Source organism: Bos javanicus, chromosome 22 (genome assembly GCF_032452875.1).
Source record: "Bos javanicus breed banteng chromosome 22, ARS-OSU_banteng_1.0, whole genome shotgun sequence".
Lineage (NCBI taxonomy): Eukaryota > Metazoa > Chordata > Mammalia > Artiodactyla > Bovidae > Bos > Bos javanicus.
The window spans coordinates 3409987-3418541 of NC_083889.1; the positions used below are offsets into that span (position 1 = coordinate 3409987).

Sequence of the window (8555 nt, forward strand, 5' to 3'; positions counted from 1 at the left end):
TCTAGCTCTTCTTTCTCTAATAAAGTCGTTACTTTAAGACTGTACAATTTGACTGTGTCTATCTTTCCTACTAAACTGTGAATTATTTGCAATTTGGGACAGGATTTGTTCTGAAGCGATGTGTGTTTCTTAAAGTGGTTGGTAAATTAAGGAAAGATAGCATTTAAGAGGAAGTTGTGTTGATTCCTATGCGAGTTGGCCCAGAATGTTCATGTTTTGAAGTGATCAGATATAAGCTTTCTTATAATTAAAGAAGAAAATTTAGCTGCATGTAAGAAAAACACCTAAAACTTTGGCCAATGTACCTTTCTTTACCAAGAAACAGATGATTTAGTGGCTTCAGGAACTGCTAACTTCTGCTATGTTAAGTTATTAAGCGATTCATACATTTGTTCTCTACATCTGTGTTTTCTGGGGTGGGATAAATTGGGAGATTGAGTATGACATATATACACTACTATGTATAATGTAAAATAGATAACCAATGAGCATCTATTGTACAGCACAGGGAACTCTACTGCGTGATCTGTGGTGACCTAAGCAGGAAGGAAATCTAAAACAGAGGGGTTGTATGTATAGGTATTGCTGATTCACTTTGCTGTACAGTAGAAACTAACAAAGTTGTAAAGCAACTATACTCCAGTAAAAATTTTTTTAAAAGAGAGCAAAAAAACAATCAAGGGAAGTATCCGTTTGGGTCTTCCTCCCACTTTTTGGTTGGGTTGTTTGTTTTTCTGATATGGAGCTGTATAAGCTGCTTGTATATTTTGGAGATTCATCCTTTGTCAGTTGTTTCATTTGCAATTATTGTTCTCTAAATTTAATTTTATTTTTGTTTGGAGGATAATTACTTTACAATATCGTGTTGGTTTCTACCATATATCAACATGAATCAACCATAGGTATACACATATCCCCTCCCTCTTGAGCCTCTCTCCCACCTCCCACCCCTCCTACCCCGCTGCATTGTCACAGAGCCCTGGATTTGGGTTCCCTGCATGACACAGCAAATTCTTGCTGGCTATCTGCTTTACATATGGTAAGGTATATGTTTCAATGCTATTCTTTCTCTCACTCCTGCCCCTACTGTGACCAGAGTCTCTTATGTTTGTGTCTCCTTTGCTGCCCTGCAAATAGGGTCATCAGTACCATCTTTATAGATTCCATATATATATGCATTAATATATGATATTTTTTTCTCTTTCTGCCTTACTTCACTCTGTGTAATAGATTCTAGTTTCATCCACCTCATCAGAACTACTCACATGCATTCCTTTCTCATTTGCAATTATTTTCTCCCATTCTGAGGGTTGTGTTTTCATCTTGTTTATAGTTTCCTTTGCTGTGCAAAAGCTTTTAGTTTAATTAGGTCCCACTTGTTTATTTTTGTTTTAATTTCCATGACTCTAGGAGGTGAGTCAAAGAAGATATTTCTGTGACTCATATCAAAGAGTGTTTTGCCTATGAGAAGTTGGGACACATATCTACAAGGGAATATTACTCAGCCATAAAAATGATATGAGTCAGTTCCAGTGAGATGGATGAACCCAGAACCTGTTACATGGAGTGAAGTAAGTCAGAAAGAGAAAAACAAATTTCATATATTAACACATATATACAGAATGTAGAATAATAGTACTGATTAACCTATTTGCAGGGCGGGAATAGAGATGCAGACATAGAGAACAGACTTTGGACACAGTGGGGGAAGGAAAGGGTGGAATGAATTGAGAAGATAGCATTGACGTATATACACTATCATGTGGGAAATGGATAGCCAGTGGGAAGCTGCTGATTGAGCAGAGGGAGCTCAGCCGGGGGCTCTGTGACAACCTAGAGGGGTGGGATAGGGTGGAGAGTGCGGGGAGGTTCAGGAAGGAGGAGACATATGTGTAACTGTGGTTGATTTATGCTGTTGTATGGCACAAGCCAACACAATATTATAAAGCAATTATCCTCTAATTAAAAGCAAATTTAAAAAATCAAGTGAAGAATCTATCTATTGCTTGAGAACAAAGCAATCTCTATCTTTATCCTTATTCAAAGGAAAGACTTCAAGAGTCGATAAAGATGTTGCAAAGATATTTTAAAAAAAAATTGTGAGTGCAGAATTTCCGGTTTTTAGTGAAGCTTAAGACTTTTCATCTATCCTCATAGGTTGTGTGCAGAGGCCTTCAAGTTAAACCTACAAAAGACAGATCAACAGGAGAAATACATGCATATTTTACTTGATGTTAATATTTTATGTAGCCTGAAAGCCTTCATAGAGAAGAAAAATGGTGTAGGAATGCGATAGACCTGGGAACTTCCATGCCATGTTAACAAAGAACAGTTCACTGTGGAGATCATACATGGCGAAGGGGCTGGGCTGGGGATGCTAAATTTTGGGAAAGTTAGGAAATATGTGGAGAAGGCAATGGCAACCCACTCCAGTACTCTTTCCTGGAAAATCCCATGGATGGAGGAGCCTGGTAGGCTGCAGTCCATGGGGTCGCACAGAGTCGGACACGACTGAGTGACTTCACTTTCACTTTTCACTTTCATGCATTGGAGAAGGAAATGGCAACCCACTCCAGTGTTCTTGCCTGGAGAATCCCAGGGACCGGGGAGCCTGGTGGGCTGCCGTCTATGGGGTCGCACAGAGTCGGACACGACTGAAGCGACTTAGCAGCAGCAATGAGAGGTAAAGTTTATTTGAGTAGGTTCGTTTGCACAGACTCATTGTGGCATCCACATTTCATGTCTGGACAGAAAAATGTTCTCTTCTTCTTAGTGCATGGTGGGTACTTTGCTCACAGGAAATCCTATGTCCTATTTTTAGGTAGAATGAGGGTGATCAGAGAGCCCTTCCTGCATCTGCTGTTTGTCAAGTACTTGCAGCTCAAAATCATCCACGTGGCAGGGTGGCAATTTGGGGCTGGCATGTTCTGATCCCCTTCAGAGTGTAAGGATTTTTTCTCCCCAAATCACCACCACTACAGTTATTTGAGGGAGAAAAGATCAAAATCTTATTAGGAACTTTTAAACTGGGTAGGGCCAGAGAGCTTGATCTGCCTAATATCTGGGTGTTCACAGCTGCATGGGAGACCAAGTCCTGCACGTGAGGTGTCATCATTAAAACAATGAATGGAGGACGTTCTGAGCATTCACATGATGTCCCATTCAGAAAGTGCTGCATTTTTATCAGAAAAGTAGTGTTGAGAAAAATGAAGGCAGAACCTGACCAGAACTTCAGCACAAGCCTGGACATGATGGTGGCTCTTGAAAGGGGGTCACATGCTATTTACAAAGCAGGAGAGCAACATTCCCAGCCAAGCTGTAGGATGAGAGCCAGAGCTGGCTGGAGGGGTTTGAATGGGATCGTGGCACCTGATCCCATGAGTTTTTGCCTGGCAAGACCTGCCCCCACACAAGGCAGACTTGGTAAATCTTCAGATAAGGGGAAAGTGAAAGTGTTAGTCATTCAGTTGTGTCCGACTCTTTGTGACTCCATGGACTGTAGACTGCTGGGCTCCTCAATTCAGGGAATTCTCCAAGAAAGAATACTGGAATGGGTAAATTGCCTGCAGGGGATCTTCCCAACCTAGGGATTGAACCTAGGTCTCCCACATTGCAGGCAGATTTAAAACAATACCCAGCTGTGGATGTGACTGGTGATAGAAGCAAGGTCCGATGCTGTAAAGAGGAATATTACATAGGAACCTGGAATGTCAGGTCCATGAATCAAGGCAAATTGGAAGTGGTCAAACAAGAGATGGGAAGAGTGAATGTTGACATTCTAGGAATCAGCGAACTAAAATGGACTGGAATGGGTGAATTTAATTCAGATGACCATTATATCTACTACTGCAGGCAGGAATCCCTCAGAAGAAATGGAGTAGCCATCATGGTCAACAAAAGAGTCTGAAATGCAGTACTTGGATGCAATCTCAAAAACGACAGAATGATCTCTGTTCGTTTCCAAGGAAAACCATTCAATATCACAGTAATCCAAGTCTATGCCCCAACCAGTAACGCTGAAGAAGCTGAAGTTGAATGGTTCTATGAAGACCTATAAGACCTTTTAGAACTAACACCCAAAAAAGATGTCCTTTTCATTACAGGGGACTGGAATGCAAAAGTAGGAAGTCAAGAAACACCTGGAGTAACAGGCAAATTTGGCCTTGGGATACGGAATGAAGCAGGGCAAAGACTAATAGAGTTTTGCCAAGAAAATGCACTGGTCATAGCAAACACCCTCTTCCAACAACACAAGAGAAGACTCTACACATGGACATCACCAGATGGTCAACACCGAAATCAGATTGATTATATTCTTTGCAGCCAAAGATGGAGAAGCTCTATACAGTCAACAAAAACAAGACCAGGAGCTGACTGTGGCTCAGATCATGAACTCCTTATTGGCAAATTCAGACTTAAATTGAAGAAAGTAGGGAAAACCACTAGACCATTCGGGTATGACCTAAATCAAATCCCTTATGATTATACAGTAGAGGTGAGAAATAGATTTAAGGGCCTAGATCAGATAGAGTGCCTGATGAACTATGGACTGAGGTTCGTGACATTGTACAGGAGACAGGGATCAAGACCATCCCCATGGAAAAGAAATGCAAAAAAGCAAAATGTCTGGGGAGGCCTTACAAATAGCTGTGAAAAGAAGAGAAGTGAAAAGCAAAGGAGAAAAGGAAAGATATAAGCATCTGAATGCAGAGTTCCAAAGAATAGCAAGAAGAGATAAGAAAGCCTTCCTCAGCAACCAATGCAAAGAAATAGAGGAAAACAACAGAATGGGAAAGACTAGAGATCTCTTCAAGAAAATTAGAGATACCAAGGGAACATTTCACGCAAAGATGGGCTTGATAAAGGACAGAAATGGTATGGACCTAACAGAAACAGAAGATATTAAGAAGAGGTGGCAAGAATACACAGAAGAACTGTACAAAAAAGATCTTCATGACCCAGATAATCACGATAGTGTGATCACTGACCTAGAGCCAGACATCCTGGAATGTGAAGTCAAGGGGCCTTAGAAAGCATCACTACAAACAAAGCTAGTGGAGGTGATGGAATTCCAGTTGAGCTCTTTCAAATTCTGAAAGATAATGCTGTGAAAGTGCTACACTCAATATGCCAGCAAATTTGGAAAATTCAGCAGTGGCCACAGGACTGGAAAAGTTCAGTTTTCATTCCACTCCCAAAGAAAGGCAATGTCAAAGAATGCTCAAACTACTGCACAATTGCACTCATCTCACATGCTAGCCAAGTAATGCTTAAAATTCTCCAAGCCAGGCTTCAACAGTATGTGAACAGAGAACTGCCAGATGTTCAAGCCGGATTTAGAAAAGGCAGAAGAACCAGAGATGAAATTGCCAAAATTTGTTGGATCATAGAAAAAGCAAAAGAATTCCAGAAAAAAAATCTGCTTTATTGACTAGGCTAAAGCCTTTGACTGTGTGGTTTACAACAAACTGTGTAAATTTCTGAGAGAGATGGGAATACCAGACCATTGTACCTGCCTCCTGAGAAATCTGTATGCAGGTCAAGAAGCAACAGTTGGCACCAGAAAAAGAACAACAGACTAGTTCCAAGTTGGGAAAGGAGTACATTAAGACTGTCTATTGTCACCTTGTTTATTTAACTTATATGCAGAGTACATCATGCAAAATGCTGGGCTGGATGAAGCACAAGCTGGAATCAAGATTGCAGAAAGAAATATTAATAACCTTAGATATGCTGGTGAACACTACCCTTATGGCAGAAAGCAAAGAGGAACTAAAGAGCCTCTCTCTTTATGAGGATTAAAGAGGAGAGTGAAAAAGTTGGCTTAAAACTCAACATTCAAAACACAAAGATCATGGCATCTGGTCCCATGGCAAATAAATGGGGACACAGTGGAAACAGTGAGTGACTTTATTTTCTTGGGCTCCAAAATCTCTGCAGATGGTGACTGCAGTCATGAAATTAAAAGACACTTGCTCCTTGGAAGAAAAGCTATGACCAACCTAGATAGCATATTAAAAATCAGAGACTTGATTTTACCACCAAAGTCTGTATAGTCAAAGCTATGGTTTTTTTAGTAGTCATGTATGGATGTGAGAGCTGAACCGTAAAGAAAGCTGAGCACTGAAGAATTGATGCTTTTGTACTGTGGTGTTGGAGAAGACTCTTCAGAGTCCCTTGGACTGCAAGAAGATCAAACCTGTCAATCCTAAAGGAAATCAGTCCTGAATATTCATTGGAAGGACTGATGCTGAAATTGAAACATCACTACTTGGGCCACCTGATGCAAAGAACTGACTCATTGGAAAAGACCCTGATGCTGGGAAAGATTGAGGGCAGGAGAAGAAGGGGATGACAGAGGATGAGATGATTGGATGACATCACCAACTCAGTGGTCATGAATTTGAGCAAGCTCTGGGAGTTGGTGATGGACAGGGTAGCCTGGTGAGCTGCAGTCCATGTGGTCACAAAGAGTTGGACAAGATTGAGCAACTGAACTGAACCGAAGGGGATTCTGCCCCAGTTCCCCAGCCCTACTTGCTTCCCCAGGTGTAATGGTGGCCAAGCCACTTGAGCTCAGGTTAACCCCCACCCAGCCCCTGCTTCTGTGCAGGCACAGGGCAAATGTGGAACCTGGAGACCAACTGGGCTGGAGGTCTTAAAGGTGCTCAGAGAGTATCAGACCTCATTCATGGTGGCCAGGCTGACACTGTGTGTGTACTAAAAAAAAAAAAAAAACTTGAAATAGAGTCAATTTACAATGTTATGTTTCAAGTGTATAGCAAAGTGGTTCCATTATATCCATGTATGTATTCTTTTTCAGACCGTTTTCCATTATAGTTTATTACAAGATATTGAATTAGTTCCCTGTGCTTTACTGTAGGTCCTTATTGTTTAGGGGCTGCAGTGTTTTTTCAGGTGGTTCACGTTGTTCTGGGCAAAGCAGGATTCTGATGACACTTGGTGGTAGAAAGGTGTGGGGGCAGGGGGTGCTGCAAAAATGCTGGCCCCACACCCTCCGGTCCTTCCAGCCGTGGATCCAGACTTGAACCCTGTGAGTGAGAGGGGAGGCCCTGCCTGTGGCCCACAATTGTTCACAGCCATGAGATCCACCCACCAGCAGGAAGAGAGAAGTCAGCATGCTCACTGGCATCCCCATCACAAATTTGGGTTGGCTCCCGCTGGTCAGTCCATGGAGCGATCATCCACCAGGGATGGTGGATGCGGAGGGGCACTGAGGGAGGGGCCAGCAGGTTATAGCCTCGCAGGAAAACTGCATCTCCCAGGAGGTGAGGGACTAAGCTGACAGAGAATCTCAGCAACCCCCTTTGAAAATATTGCCAATGGAGCTCAACTCTCTGCTGTGCTTTGCCTCTGACCCCATGAAATGGACCAAGCAGCTGTTGACATGACACCCGGGGGGCGGGACAACACACAGGACATGGTCTGTATCAGCATCATCTGGGAGGTCTCCTTCTCTCCCCTCTTCAGAGAAGTCCCCGAGTCATCCTTGTTGGACAGCTTCTCCATCTCATCTGGAGGAAAAACCTTCATGCTGCCCAGGTCAGTGGAGAGGCTGGTAGATGTCTCAGCAAAAGGCTCAGGCCTTGGAAGAGCCTATCTTCCCATCCACTTGCAGTGTCCTCGGCATAGGTGAAGAAGTCTGGAGGGTAGAGGACCTCCCTCCCCAGCACACTGGTCCCAACGGTGGGGGCTCACGACCCATCTGATGAGCAGCTTCACGTAGAGCAGCAGGGGACTGAGCACCATCATGGTGGTGCCCAGCGCCATGAAAAGACCTTGGTGGGTAGGTCAGGGACTGGTCCCCAAAGCCCAGGTCCCCAACACATGGTGCCTCCTGCAGGCTGAGGGTGGGGGTGTGCAAGGCTGCTCAGGGATGCATGGGTATGGATTGAGAGCAGGCCTGAACCCACCTCGGCTCCTGCTCTGGCTCCCACCACCCTTGGGTAGCCCTGGGCACCACTGCAAGCCCAGGGCCCAGACTCTGGTTTTCATTTTGATTAAACTGGCCTCTTAAATGTTTTCAGGCCCTACATCTCTGAAGAGGATGTGGGGGAGAACAAACTCCAAGGTACAGGGCTTGTGAGAAAGGGTAAGTTCAAGTGATGCTGGGGCTTAACTTCCACTAGTAACTTTTATTAAGATTATTAGTATGTGTGTTAAAGTTCTATTCCAAAGTTTCTTAAGTTTTGATTAAATTTCTCCCACTCCTATTTTTTTCCCCCATAATACAGGATGCAAAGTTTTTTAGTAAAGTGTGTTTAATGTTAGAGCAGAAATGTGCGTATCTGCAGTTCTTAGCAAAAAGAAAGTTCTCAAAAATATTTGCTAATTGGGCAGGAAATATAACCATGAGGATAGCCCCAGAACATTTTACCTGAGTGTCTCTTATTTATAGCTGAGCTCACCTTATCTCAGATTCCTAAAAAATTATCTACCTTGACAGCCCCAATTCCTCTGTGAAATAAACCATTTCTGTTTCTCGTTATGCCTTATTTATTCTCCTCCCAACACGAACTCTTAATTACCTGTGT

At 43.0% G+C, this 8555-nt stretch overlaps 1 pseudogene; it reads right to left on the minus strand.

Annotated features, from left to right (window-relative positions):
• Positions 1–6894: 6894 nt before the first annotated feature.
• Positions 6895–7806, minus strand: LOC133235653 (mitochondrial carrier homolog 1-like; annotated as a pseudogene).
• Between the last annotated feature and the right edge of the window lie 749 nt (positions 7807–8555).